The following is a 20,328-nucleotide window of genomic DNA, read 5'->3' as shown; positions in this document are numbered from 1 at the left end:
ACACCAATCGCCTCACAGTCACAAGTTGTAAAGCCTGTCGTATATTTTATCACTTGCGCCCCGCCCGACTGTACGCGTGTAACCAGTCGTTATAATTATTCGCGCTATACTCTCTCGGTACAATATCTTCGGTGTGCCAGACTTCTGAAACACAATATTACGTTAAAAGCCAAGCTATCCGGTTTCTCGACGCGAGCCTCGCGCACTCCGCGAAATCCAAGTCGAATCTATTATTCCCACCGCGTTATTCCAGTAATTGCACGAAGAGATTAAACTCGAGCCAGCGGTCGAAACGGCTCGCAAACGGGACGGAGAGGCAAGGAATCGAGGTAGGTACGGTATATACCGTACGAGAGCCCTGCTATTTTAGCTGCATGGAAGTTAAATTGCAGGATGCATCACTCGGGGAGCACATTTTCTCGAGTGCCGAATGTTATAATTATATCTATATTTGATTAACCCCCACCACCAAAAATCCATCCACACATATATCGCAACATTTAACATGCAAATGCGTGATATAGTTAAAGATTGTAGATATAATATATATTATATATTTTCTCCAAATATGTGTGTGTCATTAAAATTTTTTATTATGACATATGCTTCTATGAAAAATATTAATTAATTACCTAGACAATAATAGCATTCGAAAGATTATTTAAAGAATAATAATTCTGATATTACATATCACCTGTTTCTCGATAAATAATTGATTAGTCCATATGACCTGGAGAGTGTTTTTCGTAGTATATTCAGCGTAGCTTTTTATGTCAGTCGATTGGAAAAAAGAGATCGATCGAAGTGAGGATTAGATTGATTTCAATGCAGGCGGAGGCAGGATAATAAAACGGTGCAAAAGAACGTTTGTCGCACGTGTACATATGTGTGTGTGCGCGCGCGCGTTTTGCCGCATCGTGTCTAAGTCTTTGAGAGAGGCATGTCAACGAGCGCTGATCGGAGCTTTCTGCTGATCCTTTTCGAGCCGCGAAGCCTCGCCGTGACTATCCAGCGCGAGTGACGACTCGCGTCGTGCCCGGTAATTGCATCGTGCTCGCTCGCTTTTCTGTCCGTCAGGCGGGAGGAGTGACTCCGACAACAAAATGCCTTTCGTCAAAGTAGAGCTGCGCCAGCTTTTTCCAGTCAACGATGGTTATCCTCCCTTCCTTCCCTCTTCCCGTCCATCTAGTGTTGCCTCTGTGTGTTTCCTCTTCGTGCCTCCTCGCCCATCTGTTTCATCTCTGTTAGAGAAGTCCGCTCGATGGACGTCGGCTCGTGCCTCGGGTCCCCGTGCCATTAACGGCGGATCCTTTAGCGGCGGAGAGTGTTATCAGAACTACTAGAACTACTCTAGGAACGGCGATGAGAGCACGATGCATCGCGATGTACTCTCATCTGTCTTTTAACTCTTACATCATCTGTCTTTTAACTATTCCTTATGTATCTGTTACATGTTTTACGCAGATTTATTGTTCAACTGATTCGAAACGAAGGTATCGACGTTCTTGTCTCCAATTATATTTCCTTTGTAGATTAAGATAAAACGTAAGAAATTCCCATATCAAATTTTGTATTAAAAATTACAGCTATTAATTTTATTATCGGAAATTTATTTCATTTACGTTTAAATTTTTTAAATTGTATGCAGAAATTTTATACAGAATTTTCTGCACTTTGAACGGTCCAAGATAATAGTCAGCTGCGCAAATTCGTCTTTATTATCATTCGTTAGACGAAGATCTTTCTGTGGGAAAGATTTCCTCGAGCGAGGAGGCAGAGCTCGTCTCTCGGCCTATCTCGGCCGTATATCGGCGCGCGGAAACCACGCGCGGCGGTTACGAATCGCGGTTCGTCTTATTTACGAGCCTCTTGAAAGTGGGGTACCACCGCATCGGCTCTTCTTCTCCGGCGGGTCGGTTGTTCGGTCCGCTTGGTTGCTGACGGCCGAGCAAAAATAGCTGTAAATTAGGCGTCGTGACGTTTACGTCGCGGTCGGCCTTTGCGCGCGCGGCGCAACGAGTCGATTGCGCAAACACGGCGCTTCTCATCCATCCATCCATCCTTCTGCGAAGACAAAGGAGATGCAGCGCGTGTAAAAGAAATTACTCGAGGAATTATTAATCAATGGAAGGAAACAGGTTCTCTTTCTCTAATGAAATATTAATTTTGTGGGGAAAAAATTTGAGTATTTTATCATAATTATATCGTACGCGTATTTATATTAAAATTAAATTATATATAAGTAGAAAATTTTATAATAAAATGTGTTTACATTTATATTGTTAAATCTTTTTCTTGTTAGAAATATATATGGAATTATCTACGAATTTAATGATCTATTTTTCGAGCTATTATATTTCTCTCAATCTTTTGAGAAAACTCTCCTTCCGACGCGACGTATTAATTATCTTTTAAGAGAAAAAGAAATTGTCTTCGAAGAAGAATCTCGAGTCCACTCGTGGAAGCCTTATTCGCGCGGTATGAAAGGCAAAAGGGATCGTAGCTGGATGATCCCAGGCGTATACGGTCTCAGGTCGAGCATGACGATAGCGACCCTCGAGAAGGTCGGACAATAATTCCCGACCAGACCCAACGTCGATTGAGCCTTGACGAGGCGGAAGCACGCGGGTCCGGTGATCCGGAACACGCTTCTACATCCGGACGTATCCTGGACGTTCAGTCCAACGGCAAACGGCGGCTCGCAGCGCATCCGCGACGAGACGATCCTGTGCAAAAGGAAGCAGAGAAGAGAAAGTGAGAGTGAGACAGGAGAGCTATAAGGGCGGTTGGCATCGGAGAGACAGGGACCGTTCGTGCGTCTAGACTCTAGACACGAGTCCGTATTCGTTCTACCGTGAATCGAATAAATGGCTTGGGCCTTTCTAAGCGTACATCCCTCCTCGACTTTCCACCACGGCGATGCCCTTCCGTCGCCACGATGCGATTAACCTTGAGCACTTCCTATCCGCCGCTTCTTTTTCTTCCTTTTCGTACGCGATGAGCGACTTACGCGAATTATCCTGCTGAGCTCTTTTCGAGTTACCTTTTCTTGCGAGAGTCATCGACATCAGAAAAATTGGCAAGCTCTTTTTGGAATTGAGATGAGTTTAATAAAAAAGTAGAAGCTATAGCTTTTTCTCATATAAGTATTTATGCGATATATTTGAGGATATATATACAAGAATTTAAATACTTCTTTCTTTTTTTTGTACGTATTTGCGGTCATATTTGCATACGGTTCCCGAAGAAAGTAGGAAATTGATTTCATGCGATCGGTATGTGTATCGGGGTGTGGTTACGATACATTAATTAATAACACTTTACCGATAGCGTCTTAATTGCCCTTTACGCTGACGCTGGGCTATGTTGCATTTAATTAAATTAGCAATTAAAATGCCACAAATACGCCATCCATCGGTTATTCGATCAGCGACGCGGTTTATGCGTATCGAAATGCAGAGTATTGATATATATATATATATATATATATATATATACATATGTATATATACATATGTACATATATTCTTTTGTGCGTGCCTAAAACTACACGCAATCGTTTCGCGGTTTTAATTTGCGGGCAGACCGATTCGATTTGTCTTATGCCGCATTTGACTCGAATATATGAGGATATCGTCTCTTCTTTCTGTAAATTTTATTTCAATGCAGAAATCTGTATGTGTGTATGGTTATTTTAATATTTTATTAATTGCGAACTTATTTTATAATATATATATAGATATATATAATGTATTTGGGTATAATTACAATAGTTTTCAATATTTAAAATTTAATTAAAATAAGTTTTACATTCGAAATTGAACGAAAGCTTAGTATTGTTTCGATATTTACATTCTGATATCTTAATTGTTTGAAACATTAATTTGTATTCACTTATACATTTTTTATTCGGTTTTTTAAAATACATATTTCTTATACGTAGCTCTTTTTTTATATATCTCTTTTGTGTACTCTGCATATTCATGCGTCCAATTATCGTGAATTACCATGGCGATTCATGATGAATGTTATACTGTATATATTGAATATTAAATTACTTTGATTCACGATCAGAGTTTATTTTCTGTCGATCGCGTGCAGCTCGAGTCGACGGTTGGGATCTGAGATGATTATTTATCAAATATATATGTGCATAACATTGCATTTCATTGGAGCCATAAATATTGCAAGTTAAAAAGAGATGATGACTTTTGCATTATAAGTTACTAACGATTAGATTAGAATCTAAGTGGGACTAATCTCGGTCTCTATCTGGGAAGTTAATTTTACTGGGCTTCATCTAGCTAGAAGAAATCGCGACTTAGCCGTCAACGCGATATATCATTACCTACGTTGTCACCATGACGCGGCCATTATTATCGTCGATTTGCAATTTTCTAGCTTCATTCCTGACCTTAATCATCTCGCGGCAAATGTAACACGTCACTGCCGCACGTGCGCAATGTTTCCATTATCCTGGGCGTTAAATCGGTTCGGCGCGTATCTTGGCGCGGGATCACACGAGTGATTCCCAGACTGGCACGATCATAATGTTTGCGCGGGAGAACGAGTCGGCGAATATATATCGCGATTTTGCTGCGGAATGACGCGACTCTCTCATTCGCGTTCTCTCGCTGTTCCTGTTCGCTCTACCCATCTCCCTCGGGCGATGCTTGAAATTGAGATTAATTCGAGTCTTCCGGGTGTGCACGTAACGTGTAGCGCGGCGGTGAATTAACGCGAGTGAGTCCGTCGCTCTCGCCGCGGGAGCGAAAGATTACGATTCTATTAACGCGTGAACGAAGCAACCGCTGTCGGCCGGATTTTACTTCACGCGATGTAATTCGCGTCGATTCGCGTTATAGTCTCATCTCGCAATTCTCCGGGTACGTAGGGAGGGAGGAAATCGACGTTTTTGACACACCTAATTTTTTTTCCTCTTCGAAATTATTCTCTCGATCAATGAATCTAAATCTAAATCTGCGAGGTGAACATGAAGCTCGTGAAATGTAATTACGCGTTGACAGTTGCGTCACTTTACGCTTTAAAAAAATCTGTCTCGCGAATAATTCCACGAAATATAGCAACCGTCGGAATGTTAATTGAAGAAAATTGGTATTGGATGTTTTAGCCCCGAGTAATGAAATTGTAATGTAATTGGTATACTTTCGATCGCGCTTAGAACCACAAGTGATTCGGACGGTTGCGCCGGCATGCGCGAATTAACGAGCGATTTTGTCACTTGCCGCGTGTGCAAAAGCCTGCGTCAATTTAATTATCAAACCAAGGCCGACGCTATTGTTCGCCGTAGCTCGCCCTCGGTTTTGTGCGTTTGAATTTGTGCTGTTTGCACTTGTCGGGATGATCTCTCGACACTCGCGGTTCGATACGCGCGCGAAAACACGTCCGGATAGCTTTAATTTCGACTCGTTTGTAATTTTTTGCTTTTACGCAGCTCGATTAATCCCTTTTTTTTATTCATTCGCTTTATATCCGATTCGTTATATTTCAGATGAACTCGATATCCTTGATGGTAATCATGTTTTTTTCATATCTGTGCGATATCGCCAGCAATATTTTGTCATCGGGTTAAGGGCGGCACGTGTTCCTGTATTTTATTAAATTAAAATGGAATTTAATAACGTTCCGAAATGCGAGTTTTTTTTTAGTTACGCAATATTCAAGTACCATTTCGTTATTTATCTCGTATAAAATTATTTTTGACAACGAATGTTAAAATTACGTTTATTCGGTACGATAATATACATATATGCGCGGTTATATTGCATGTATAATAAAATTATACGTTATGAAAGAAGAATAAAAATAATTATCAATTTTTATTTTATAGCCAGCATACCATTATTTAAAAGTAGGAGCAGCATAAATAATAAAATTTAATAGTTTCGGAGAAAATAGATATATTTTTTAAATATTTATTTCGTTAATAAATAGGAAGCGATGCATTTTATTTTACCTTTTCTTCTTTTTATTAAAAGAAAGTATTATAAAATATTGGAAAAATATAAATATAATAACAATATGTAAGATGTGATTTGCCAGTCGAATTTTTAAACAAGGTTTAAGATTTTATTGACTTTCGGATCTATATTTTTCTCGCCTATAATTTTATAGGGGGGTTAGAGGGGAGTCGGGAAATAAATCTCGAATTGAGATTATTCCCAAATAAAGTCTTATAATATAAGAATTAATTTTAGTCAGTGTTGGTCAATAAAATCATAAATATAATAATTTTGTTCGATTATATCTCTTAATAAATCTCTTTAAATTCTCTTTAAATACATTTTAATACCCACCGAGAATCTTAGAATAGGATTTTAAACATCCGAAAGATTGAATATGCGAATCGAATATTAAATTTTAAAAACTTTAGGATATACAAAATAATCTTTGAATTTTTTTATATTTACAATTACGATGTTAGATTTTCTCAGTTTTTGATCCAAAGATTGATTATTTTTGAAGATTAAGAATCTAAAATTTTATGCACAAAAGATCGTATAGCCTAAATAAGTATTAAAAATAAAAAGGGCATGCTCATTACGAGAAATAAGGGAGTTTCGTTTTGCAAGGCGGATTTTGCTCGCAGCATCCAGCTTCCGTTTGAGATCTGAGATATCGAAAGTTGTGCGCCTACGCGTGCTCGCGCTCTTTGCTTTCATCGGGTTATTCACCACCCGTACTGTGAAAAAGAATCAACACGAGAAAACTATGCATTGACGCCGGCAGAATTTTTTGCCCAAGAAATATCGAAGAAATCTTTTTATCACATTTACTTTATTTATCTCGAAAAATCTATTACAGTTTCCATATCTCACATATCAAAATTCCCATAGTCCATTGAAATGTTTCATAAAAATTTATTTTATCTCCTGAAAAACGAAATACATATATCACGCGTTATTCGAAAAAAATTTCATTAAATAGAGCGCTTTAAAGCGATTGTTTTTTTTTTCTATTTTGACGAGCTAAGAGAGTGCAATTGCAAATGCAAATGCAGTTGTAACTCGTTGCAAGTTGATTGTAAAATTCTTACGACGCCTATGAGCAACATCGAGCAGGATTACAAGCGAGACGAAAGAGGGCCTATGGATCCCTCGCGGTATACAGAGGTCTTCCTCGACGGTAATTGGTGTTCGGGCCTCATTGTGTAACTGGTATCGCCGTGTACTTGCCGAGGTATCGTCACGTACGATCTCTGGATGGTGGCGAGCCTCTCTATGACGCCGCTTCAGCGTCGAGATAAACCATCGTAGGTATATACGTGTGTACTTCAGGGCAGTAAATCTTTGCAGAGCATCATGGACCATCATAGATCATTTTGCAGGCTTTCCTTGCTACGGTTAATACCTGTTAGATCTTTGACAATCCCTTACTAAGTCGATCTGTCATCTGAGAACACGCGAATTATATGTAAACTTTCAAATAGGATTGTAAATTGAAAAATGAAATATATATCTTGAGCTTATATTTGTACGAATATGTAAATATGGTTAATATGGGGACTTTTTTTTCTCTTGTTTTTAAATTGTAATCCGTCTGCCAAGATTGGTGAAAAAGTTTGGAAAAGAATGATACATAAAGCAAACGATGAAATCTTCAAATCGTTAGGAAATCGGAATTTAGGCGCGGCTGGGGAATCTTATTGTTTGTTCAGTCTTCAGCGATAATAATTGTCGATGTAGATTTCGAAACCTTTTGAACGCCCGTCGTAAATTGAATTTACGGCCGCTGAGATAAAATCGTTAAGTCATAACACGCGGAAACTCATTCGGACTCACGCGAAGCACATTGATAATTCGATAAATCTTTATTGGCCGATACTCGTAGAAACTATTTGATATTTATAGGCATCACATTACACAGTTGCTTTTTATCTATGTGATAAATTCTAATTGCTTATTGTCTAATATCATTTTAAACAAGCGTTATGTAAAAAAATATATATATACATCTAAGAATATATGCGTCTTAGGAAAGAATTCGCGTTTCTTCGTAGATTGATATAAGAAAAATAGAAATTAAAAATATATAAAATAGAATTTTTTTATTCTAAATAAATATGATTTTAAAATAATACATATTATTTCTTAGGAGAAAGACAATACATTTTCCGATGATAAGTGTATCTCGCGTTTTATTTTTCAAAAAGAATCTATTACAAAAAGAAATAGGAAAACTTGCACATTATAAGGGGAAATGTTTTATATTTTTACAGAAATAAAATCTGCGTCGATTATCATGATTATAACGCTTAGAAATTCTTCCGAAAATATATCGATATACACTGACTCTTATAGCGAAGATAGAATCCTTTTTTTTCTCTTTGTCCAACATAGACAAAATCTATTTTACGTCGACGACTCTCAGGTTTATTTAGAACAGTCTGTACGTAATCTGTCGTTGATGGGCGTATGGCCTCTGCTTCTTGCAATAAAGGCCGCCGTGAGCGATTGTCAGAAAAACTGGTCTTTGCTCGCGCGAGGCCGAGGACGTGGCCTCTACGCTTATTAAGAGAGCAGTCTCCACTAGTTTCCGACTTGTATCAACTCTTAGATTTCTCTTTTCTTTTCATAACATTTTTGCTTTAATTTATCGAATAATATTGCTTTGACTTACGTTACAATAAGGCCCTGCGCACAATAGGAAAAATATTAGGAATAAATCAAGGAATAAATATTAAATATTAGGAATAAGAATTATTTTAAAATAATAAAATCGAAAAAACTCTGATATAAAAATACAAATTCGAGTATAAAGGAACTAGTAAGGGCTAATAAACTACTAAGAGTCCTTTATACCCGAATTTGTATTTTTATATTAGAGTTTTTCCGATTTTATTATTTTAAAATAATTCTTATTCCTAATATTTAATATTTATTCCTAATATTTTTCCTATTGTGCGCAGGGCTTTAGAGTAACAGTAATTGTCTTCAAACGCCAACGCATATTATTTACCATTGAAAAAGCAAAAAGCGCAGCGCGGAGTGACAAGTGTTGCATCGCCGTGAAGTTGGCGCATTTTCGAATTCTCTCTCTCTCTCTCTGCCGCCCGCCATTCATCGCCATCGCGCTAGAAGCGAGACGTTGCAGGAACCGAAACTCAAGAGAACCGCTGCTTCGTTCGATTATACTCTCTCCTTTTTCGCGTTATTTTTACCATAAAAACGTAATAAAGTGCGCGCCGCGTAATTTAAGACCGAAAGTGTGACGAAGAACGTCGCGGAATCGTCGGTATTTCAATGATTGATACGCGTCGTAACTAACCTTACTTTGGCGGAGAAGTGCGGGAACGCCGCGAACGAGCAACAAGGAAGGCGAGAGAAAGGAAGAAGGAAAGAAAGGCTAGGTAGACTCGTGCGACACAGCAGTACGAGTGAGTAATTAATTATTTGTATTTCATTTGTTATTCGTACGCAAAATTAATCTATATCCAAGATATAAAATATTTCTGAGATTTAATATATACTTTTTGCACACGCAACGCCTTAACAAGATTATATTTTTAATATATTTTAACTAATGCATAAATAAGCGGTAAGTAGCTTATGTTTGAATTTGCATTGAACAATGAATATTGCATATTTGTGCTTTCTACTCACCATGAATGTCGAACAATCGTTTGATACTGAGCGGTGGGCTTAAATGACGAGCCAAAAGCGATGATTTGCTCGGATAAAGCCTGTCGATGTTCGCCAACCGATTCAGATGGTCGGTCCAAGCTTTCTCAGCGTCCAATGGTTTCGCTGTAATTTTGTTGATTGTAGAAATGAAAGCAGAAAGTTGTCTATTTACAATTTTATTTATTTTTCGACGAACGCCTTGCGAATACATTTTTGCAATATATAGATAAATACTCTTCTTAAATATTTTCCTTTTAAATCATTTATTTTAAATAATTATATATATGAAAACACAAAATCTCTGAATAACTTTAGTTATATGTATAACTATCAAAAGTAATTATATATATATATATATATATATTTTATAAAACTTTTAAATTGCTCTTAATTTTTTTATATTTGAATTTATGCATTCGCTACGTTTCGTCCAGAATAGGAAATATAATCCATCGAAAATACACGAAACAATTATTTGATTTTTTAGCATACGAGTATTACATTTGATATATTGATATATTGATACGTTGATCCTAAATGGACATAACGAAAAATGTATCTTAGACCTCTCGTTGTTTATAAGAATGACAAGCGCACAAAGGAAATAATGCTTAAATTAATTTTATGAACTTATTAAAATAAGTTAAATTTAATTAGATATAACAATAACTATAATAATAATTAATGAGAATTAGTGATAATAGTGATAATAACAATAACTATAATAATAATTGGGTAAAACAAAGTTTTTACATATCAAAGCAATTATAATATATTCGCTCAATCCAATCAGATTGAGCGAATATATTATAATTGTTTTGATATGTAAAAACTTTGTTTTACCCAAATATTATTATAGTTATTGTTATTATCACTATATTTATAGTTTAATATATACAATAAAATATTTTTTATATACTCTATGTATTATGTAATAGTTCCTTTTTGCGCTCAACAAAATATATTAAAAATAAAAAGAAACGCGAGCGATTTAGAAGACATCTTTGAATAAAAACATATACACTATTCTTTCTTTTTTTAGTTAAAACAGAAAACCACTAATGTTTGCATAACACTTTCCGATATTTGATAAAAAATTTAATATGAAGTCTTACATAATTATTCAGTGATTAATTTGCAATCAATCTTTCTGATGGATAAGTAACTCTTAAGGTTTACATCAGTTTCTAATAACACATTAATTGAATTTGTTTTATGGTTGTCGAATTGATTTTTGCTTTGCGCTCCATTTTTTCTTTCTTTTAGTATTTTAGCGCACAAGCAGTTTTGTTCTTAATCATTTTCGCAATATTCGCTTTCGTAATAATCTTTATACGAAGCATATAAATATACATATAAATATACATACATAGATCATGCACGAAACGCAGCATGCGTTATTAATACATTTTATGAAACGAATGAAGGGGGGGGAGACTTTTTAACAAGCTATACATACACAGAGATAATTTTCTCTTATAGAATTTACCCTGAAAATCATGGTAATTGTAATACAATATGGTATAGAAAGAATTTTATGAGAATTTCTCTGATTAATATTTATCACAATAAAAAATATGTAAAATAATAATATCTATCACAATAAAAAATAAAATATCTATCACAATAAAATATAAAATGTGTTTGATTAATTTTACTATATTTTTAGTAAATTTTACTATACTTTTAGTAAAATTAATCAAATATATTTTATATTTTATTGTGATAGATATTATTATTTTTTATTGTGATAAATATTAATCAGAGAAATTCTCAGAAAATTCTTTTCATATCTTTCATATTGTTCCACGATTACCATGATTTTCAGAGTAAATTCTAAGAGAAAATTCTCTCTGTGTATATATTATTTACAAATATTATAAATATGTTATTTAATTTATGAGAGTTTAGCAAAAATTATGCAAGTTATACTGCGCGCGAGTCTTGTTAATTCCGCGTTTAATTAGCGAATGACGGTTCTTTAAAATATAATTAGGGAGGTTCGTCGAAACTTTGACTCGCAGTACATCAACTAGACGAGCTATTTTAAACTCTCGCTTAAAGTTACAACTCGGTTTGTTCTATATGGCAATCAAAATTTAAAGAAATAAACAATTGAAAAATGTATTTTATATGTACTTTTTCGTGCATGTTTCTTGCATGCGTCTGTTATATGTTTCGCAAAATGATGATTTTTGTTAATCTTTATATACATATATATATATATATATATATATATATATATATACATATATATATATACATATATATATAAGCTATCATAGAAGTGTGATTGTTGCACATATAGCATATGTACAGTTTGCGTACCGACTGTAACTGTAAAACTGCCAATTAATGACAACTGTTTGTCTCGTGAGACTCGCTCGACAACGAGGCGAATGTCGGACGTAAATCAGTCGATTTCGCTGCTCGTTTTGCAGCGGTCGAAGGGATCAACCAGAGAATTCGCGACGAACTTCTGGGAATTGTTAACGACTCGACATTAGTTGTGTGGGGAAACAATCGTCGATTCAACTCATGGTCGTTATATTTGACACATGAAGAACATTGAGGCAATAATTTCTCTGAACTGTTTACCTTTACTTTGTTCGATACATCACTTACTGACATGTATGCATATTTATATATTCACTATTTTTATAAGAAGTATGATTTAATTTTCTATAAAATTATATTATTTCTTCTTAATTAAATGTCTTTATTATTTTGGGAAGAGCGCGAAATCATGTCTCTTAAATCTAAAACATACTTCTACATTTTAAAACATATTAAACAAAATTTCTAATAAAACATTAAAATTTTAAATAAAACATATTAAACGAAAATTTTAATAACAGACAATTTGTAGAAATGTTATTAAATGCTAATATCATCAAAGCAAAAATAGTGATTCAATTTATATCAAATTATTTTCGGAAAAAATTAATTAATTAATTTATCCTCGTCTGTATAAAAATACAATAAGTGTATAATTTTATAAAATAGATTATCACATATAAAAAAAAACTTGTATATATTTTATTAGGGGCGGAAACTAAATTATATTATTTTACTTTTGTTATAATCTGATACATTTCGTTTTATAAAATGGATATTGATCAGGTGTTTGAACGTAATTGAGAATCGAAAGAAATTGTTTCCTCTAGCAATATTCCGGTCATACGGTCATATTGATAGAATAACACGTGCATATATGCGGCGAAATGGCGAATGTCGATGCGCTTGGCGTGATTCCTCGAATCATTAAGCTACGAGACCGAGTTTGCTCTTATGGTCGGTTGATTGCGAATGGTTGTGGACACTCTTCAAATAACGGCGGCACTTGTGCGCGCGTAATTATCATAAATCACCTTCGTTCGCTCTACGTCAGCCACTACGTAAGTCTTGTTATGTCAAATCCCTGCGCGACAGCTCATTTTCTCTCTCTCTCTCTCTCTCTCCCTCTCTCCCTCTCAATTTCTCTCTACCAATAGTTCCGAAACCAATATCTATTTCTCGTTGCAACCGAATAACGCAGATGTTCGTCCGCAAGCTATCGATATTGCATTGCATTGGTTATCAACATTCCTGTGTGACAAACCAAATATCGCTACAATTTAAACAACACTTTTTATATGTTATTCAACATACGTTATTGCAATGAGTCGATGAATTTGTGCGTGCGTTTGTGAAAGTCAGAATTGATGAAATATGTAATTCTAGCTTTCTTTCTCATATTTATTTTCATTAACGTTGTTGATATGCAACGAATGTGAACTAAAATCATTATAAAGGAAGATTTGAAAGAAGTCACATATTAATTTTCGATACATATTCGATGTATATTGTATCACGTAAATATAGAGCACGTTTACAATGAAATAAGAGAGATATTAAATTTCTATAGTTCTCGAATAGTATGTGTTTTTCATCCTTTACATTTTAATGAAACGAGTACAGTCATTGAAAGAGAGACAGGAGAGGAAGGATGTAAGTAGAGAAAAGCGCAAGAGATATACGAACACAAACCTCTGTATGTGTATTTTTTCTTATTTATTATTTCTTTCAATATATTATACTTTATCAATTCTTTCATACTTGTGACACATCGATATCTGGTCAAGAGAAATCGATATATCGCGTAAGATTGTCCGACACCTCGCGAGAAAAGACGCATGTGCGACAGGACATCCAATATCTCGCGTGCAGGTATCGTCGCCATCACTATCAGTAACGTAGCGTGTACTCTCGATGCGGAGCGATAAATTTTTCCGAATTAATTCGCCTTTTGTGCGTCGCATCTCTCTTTCTTCCTCTATAGTACCTTCGTTCTCGTAAAATCGTGCGATTAATGGCCGTACACTTGGTATCCGCTTGTCGACCGCTACGAGGACTCGACGTCGATGCTACCGCGGGACGCTCGAAGCTTAAGTTAGGTTTATTACTGATTTAGTGTGCTTCAGGCTTTAACTCTCGTCTACCGGCAGTTCAATCGCTCAATTCGCGTAACAAGATTACGAACGTCTTTTTTTAGCTCGATCCTGCCGAAAGGAGATCTCGTGCACTATTAAAAGCTTTCCGATTTTACTATATCAATTTTAGCACATTATCAAAAACGAACTGCTACTACATTTACAAAGAGAGTCGAAATTAGATAGTTCAATATAAATTGAATGTGATTTCTAATGATAGAGAAATTCTATATATATTATATATATATATATATATATATAATTCCATATATTACACACTAAACAGTTTAACTTGCAATTTGCAAGTTCCGCGTATCGTTAAAAATATTTATTTTAATTTATATTCAGTTTTCAAGAAAGAGAGAAAATTGGTAAATCTTTTGAATATCTTGCAGAGATTATATATAGATGGATTTGAGCTCGCTATATATAATAATTGAAAGTTTTTCTTAATCGGCTTATTACTTAATCAACATACTTAACCGTTAAAGAATAATTATAAATAATCTCAATAATATAATTTGCATTCTACACTGTAAACAAAAATTTGTTAACTTGACTAAACCGTTCAACTAAATAATAATAATAATATTTTGTTAACTGAACTATAAAAATATTTAAATTAAATATAACATATTAAATCTAACAAAACTTTTGACAAAACGTATTTGACTTAAATACTAATATATGTTCAATTAACAAAACAGTAATTTAGTTGAACGGTTTAGTCAAGTTAACAAATTTTTTTTTACAGTGATAGTTATATATTAGCACTCGAGGGCGCACATTTGCTCTTAATCTATCCTCTATCCTAATTCAAGGCTGTAATATGTTGAATGTGCATCCTGCCATCGCGTTGATCGCACTGTCCATATGTCGTGATCTAATGCCCTCAGGAACAGGCGATCAGCTGAAATTAATTGCCAGATTATGCAGAGCAGATTATGCGGCATAGACACGGACATAATTACGCGAAACGGATAAGGTTAGGATTGCATTCGTGGGATTTTCATTGTTAGAAACTGGGACCGATCCGTTTTTTCTCTTCCAAGTTGATTCTTCTTATTTTTTATAACAGTACATACATATATGTATGTATATTCGCACATAACTCTGACTTTATAATACAATACTAGATTAAATTTAATTTTTTTAACAAAACTTATACTGTTTCGAAATAATTAATCGTTGATAGATAAAATGTATTTGTTATAATATATAATTAAGCACTTATATATACATATAGGATCCTGTGTATTTTTTATAAAGTTTTTTTTTTCGTCATAGCATATTGTTTGCAATTTTAATTAGAATTTAATTTCAAGTCTGAAATTTTTGTTCCCCACTAAAAATTCAAATTGCATTTCAAAATTAAAATGCAATTTCACGCAGAATTTAAATTTAATTCCGCGTCCTTTTAAAAGCTCTCGGCCACATCACCAGTTACGTCGTTACGTGAAGCGGATGGAACACTTGTGGTGTATTAATTACTATTTTATTTCGCACGTAACACACGTAGCGACGTGCAGTGCACGGTAAATAACCAGAAAAAAACAAAAGTATTCGCAAAAAAATATCGTTACAATTCATAACTGCACATATAGCATTAACAATCGAAGTATTTATGGATTAATTGCAAGATACAGAGTTATAGAGTTTTACATACAAAATATATATTGAATTGTTTTTTTTTATTATTAGAACAAACACCTTAATTCCATCAATCATTTATTTGAGCTAGGTTAAAGCTTATTTTTAGTCTAAATAATGAATTAAATTTGATGTCTGTTTTATCTTTTGGTTATACTTTTCAGCATACTTTTTAATATATTAGATAAATATAAGTAAAACAAATACAATTTTTACGTTATATTTTTTTAAGGAAATCTTTAAATACTTGTCGATTTCTAAATACATTCGTAAATTTATATAGGTGGTCATAGTTCATTCTTTTTATTTATAGAAACCATTATTTTTCCAATAATTGTATCCAAATTAATTGGAGATAAAAAAGTCACACATTATTAGTAAAAATAGGGAAAATTGTGAAATTGCTCGACAACGTCTCGTTAACGGACATGTGATTGACAGTTTCGAGTTCCACACGTGGGCTCTTTCATTGTGTTCACATTGAAATGATTGCGCGCGGCTCCCCAAACTCGTGTTTCACTGATAATCTCCATGATGATTTCGGAAAAACGAATTGTGGAAACTATTGTGACAGACGAAGACACTAATCCCCTCTCCTTCCAGAAGAGAAAGATTCACTCGATTCATCCCCTTCGGCAGCTAGTATGCTTAATCGTTTGTTTGCTGATGAAATGTTGCGTACGTTGAAATACTCTTTTCCAATTTTCTCTTTTTATCATCGTGATCGTTTTCGGCGAGATAGCATATATAAAATACTTGATAAAATATGACACAGAAAAAAAATAACGTGCTAGAAGTGTAGATCGTGTGTGTGCATGTTTGTTTGTATGCGTATGGATGTATAATATATTCATAATGTAATTCTCATAATGAGATAATAACAACCCTTAACGAACGTAATATAGCGTGTTGTTCACGATAATTGACGATTAGTGGCGAACTTTGGCGCGCCGTGTAATTAAAACAAATTAATAACGGACGTGAAATAAGACGGCGAGATCACTGGAAGTCGTTAAGAACGCGCCGATAGCACGACGGTGGAAAAGGACGAATTGTGGAAAGAGGAGGAGGAGGAGGAAGAGGGTCGGTGGACGAGGAAGGAAAGAGGAAAATCTGCGGCTTTTTCGCGGCGAAAATTTGCGGTTCGGGGGATTTCGGGAGGGGAAAGAGGGGAGACTGGGGTGCTACGATTTAATTAAAGGCTCTCTTCTTCCCAGCCACGACTTTCCTTCCCGGCCGGTTAACGAATCTAATTTTTCCTCGGATTTTAGATTACTACAGGGATTCATCCGTATTCGATCTTATAATGCAGCTTCCACAGGAAGCTAGATAAAGGGAGGGGACAGAACGATATCACGTTCGTTAGCTGAAGTAGATAACTGAATCTTTTAATCGCACATTGCGACCGACGTTCGCAAATCCGTTTTTTAATATATCGAAGGACTCTATCGAAAGAGTGATAAATCTATATTCGGTGAGCGTGTTTCTCGACTTTTAAAGTATTTTAATGTTTCATATGCTAATAGGTTTTAAGTTATGAATATCTATATTAGTAAATATTAAAATATTTTTTCTTTAATTAATTTTATATGGATATCACATTTTAAAAGGATTTTTTAATTGAGATTTAAATAATGAGATATTTAAAGTGGGAATATAAAATACACACTTAATAAATTTCTTTAGTGCAGTCAAATTAAAATGTAATTAGTTTTAAAAAATAGACATTCTCTATGTGTGTATGTGTGCATATAAGATATTTTTTGAAATGATAAGAATCAATCGAGATAATGATCTTATAACAGGGTTTTTAAAGAAAAATTAATTGGTGTAAAATAGTTATCAAAAAAAAAATCAAAAACATGAAATCGATAAAAATCGATAAAAATTATTACTAAAAAAATATTATTAAATTATTCGAAACATTTTTAAAATTAAAATCAATGAGTTTTAAAGTATGCAATATTTGTTTTAAATTTATTGAAATTTAAATACCTTGCGCATTTTTACGTTGAATCTAGATTATTCTGCATCTTTCTCGGCTGGTAATTTATTATTACATCGCAGTCTGTTCTGTTTGTTTTTATATATATGATTCCAGGTTTTTGAAAATAACAAGATGAAATTGAAATTGGTTAATCGATATCGGGGTAGCAAAGCTAATTCGAAATTCACGCATAACAAGAGTAATTGAAATTTTAACGCGCGGCAATTTAAGCGAAATTGCAACGATCTTATCTAATAATTTTCGTCGTGGGTTATTTTAGAATGCGCGGTTTTTGGCGAAATTTTCGCGTATAACGACTGATTTTTAATAATGAATGCTTCGAGTGCGGGCGGGTGAAACTCGGAGATACACTCTGTGTAAATCCAGTGGCCGCGGCGCGATATCGCATCGAACCATGCAAATTTTCGACACGCGAGTTTTATGGAATGCAAAACGCAAGCGTGCTGGAATATATATTTTGGTCTCCGCCGAAATAGCGATTCCTTCTGGCCACTGACGTTGCTGTGCCGTAAAAATTTATGACTTTGCCCGCCACAAATGCCGCGCGAAACGAATATTTCTCACGCCCGCACTCCCGCGTGCACAATCCGATTGCCCAGTTTTGCTTAGGGTAGCATGCGAGTTGTAAAGTATATATTTCAACTGGTAATGTGCGCAGAATGGTGCACCTAATGTATTACTACGTAGAATTTTTACTTTTTTAACTTTGAAGTTTTATGCGATACACACGCGATGACGGAAAAGCATATCTGGATCTCTCTCTATCAAAGTTTTTTTTTTTCGAACTTTTGAAAAAATATTTTACATGATAAATAGATCACTCTGTATAGATGTATTCATAGAAATGTAATAACGTGAACTTTGAGCAAGTAAAAACATATTAAATTGAAACGAAACACTTGAACTCAAATGTAGAATCAAAGGTAGAATTGTAAAATTGTAAAACTTGAAGCTGAACAATTTTTAAATAAATAAAATATTAATATACATATCCTTAAAAATATAGATCATCATCTGTTTCCGTAAAATTTCATTATACGAGTGCATTCTTTATGTTATATAGTATTTGTTGTGTATATGTATATATTTATTTGTTGAAGAAATAATGTGAGCAGAGGAACGTATTACATATTTACAATTCGTATTCCACGAGACAGTCATTCGTACCACTATCGCATCGCATTGCATTCTGCTATGCAACGACGTGGAATTGGACAGTCGTGGTTTACAGACGCGTCAACTAATTAACCAACAAATTAGTAGCGTCTCGTCACTGCCGTTCTCAAACTTTGCGAACGTTTAGCAGTTACACTCGCCTCGCGCGTTTCGCGTTATATAGACAAACTTTACCTCGCTGGGAATTAGTTCTTCCGTACAGTAGCCACACGTTATTTATTTTAACGCGTAACGCAAGTAACATTGTTTCGCAATTCCGTATTTTGGCACACCGCAATTAAGCCGATATTCGTTTTCCTAACGCGATCAATATAATAGCGAATGGTGGAATATTAAATCTAACTGTTTAGGAAATTTCAATTACGACAATGAATATAAATTTGCTTTAATTAACAATATGAAGTGTGTCGGATTATCAAAATAATTAAACAATAAAACATGAAATTGAACATAATTATCATATTGCCATATTATTTGGACAACTTTATTCACATCTCAACACTTTACAGTGTTATTTGTCTTTCTCTTTCTCTCTCTTTTTTATTAATATATATATTTTTTATTTTTAGCAAGTATACAATAATCAATTTCTCAAAAAAGAGTTGAATTAATGTTTAATTTAGAGATAATTAAAAATTTCTTTGTTAAAGACACGTACAACGTACATATATGTATGATTGTAAAATTATCATATTCATTATATTAGCGAAACAAGACGACCAGTTAATCTCGTTTTATAAAATGCTAACACATTACTAAAAATTTATTTTGTCGATAATTAGTGTGCAATACATTAATGACATATGTTATTTCGCGTATTACATCATGCATGAGACTACCTTTAATTAGCCAGTATTTTTTCCCATCGTGTCTCCAGCGACGCGCAATGGTGCTGTTTGATTCGGTCGGAGGGTGTCTGATTGAATCGAGGGAAGATTCCATAGCAACCGCGTCGCAATCGAAAGTTAGGGCAAACCACTAACTAGCAATGGACACTCCTGTTAAGCGTGAGAGAGATCCTGTGATCTAGATTGTGATCCTGCTATTTACCGTTGATGTTCGTTGATGTTTGACATTGATTACAACATTTCTTCCATCTAAAGACAAAGATACCGTTATGCATCGGTTCATGTGTCGTCCTTGTTCTTTCTACAATAGAATTGACATTGCTATATATTTATCTACTCTATACGTTGTTATCGTCTGTACTTTATATGAGGAGATTATATAATTAAATTTTATTTTCTTAACGCAATACTTCAAAATATTTTCTTAAAATATTTTAAACAGATTCTAAAATAAATCAGATATATTTAATATACGTATTATATTCTGATAAAATCAGGAAATAAATGAATGAATATTACGTTTATAATTT

The 20,328-nt window shown here is 34.3% G+C and overlaps 1 protein-coding gene and 1 long non-coding RNA gene across 3 annotated transcripts in view; one reads left to right on the top strand and one right to left on the bottom strand.

Annotated features, from left to right (window-relative positions):
- The window catches only part of Rbp6 (RNA-binding protein 6), a 655,858-nt gene that overhangs the window by 67,345 nt on the left and 568,185 nt on the right, over positions 1 to 20,328 (top strand). The gene's annotated exons all lie outside the window — the stretch shown is intronic.
- Positions 6,905 to 20,041, bottom strand: LOC145942672 (uncharacterized). 2 transcript variants are annotated; one of them, XR_014426401.1, is made up of 3 exons: positions 19,790 to 20,041; positions 9,624 to 9,767; positions 6,905 to 7,413 (listed from the first exon to the last, which is right to left on the bottom strand). It is a non-coding gene; the product is annotated as an uncharacterized LOC145942672 (long non-coding RNA). The 2 variants fall into 2 exon arrangements; XR_014426400.1 differs by having other exon boundaries at positions 6,905 to 7,380.

Source organism: Prenolepis imparis, unplaced genomic scaffold, assembly GCF_030444845.1.
Source record: "Prenolepis imparis isolate NDT839.2.m4 unplaced genomic scaffold, iyPreImpa1.0 SCAF_11, whole genome shotgun sequence".
Classification (NCBI taxonomy): Eukaryota; Metazoa; Arthropoda; class Insecta; order Hymenoptera; family Formicidae; genus Prenolepis; species Prenolepis imparis.
Note: the sequence above shows the minus strand (reverse complement) of the source record. Positions and strands in the feature narration are given on the sequence as shown.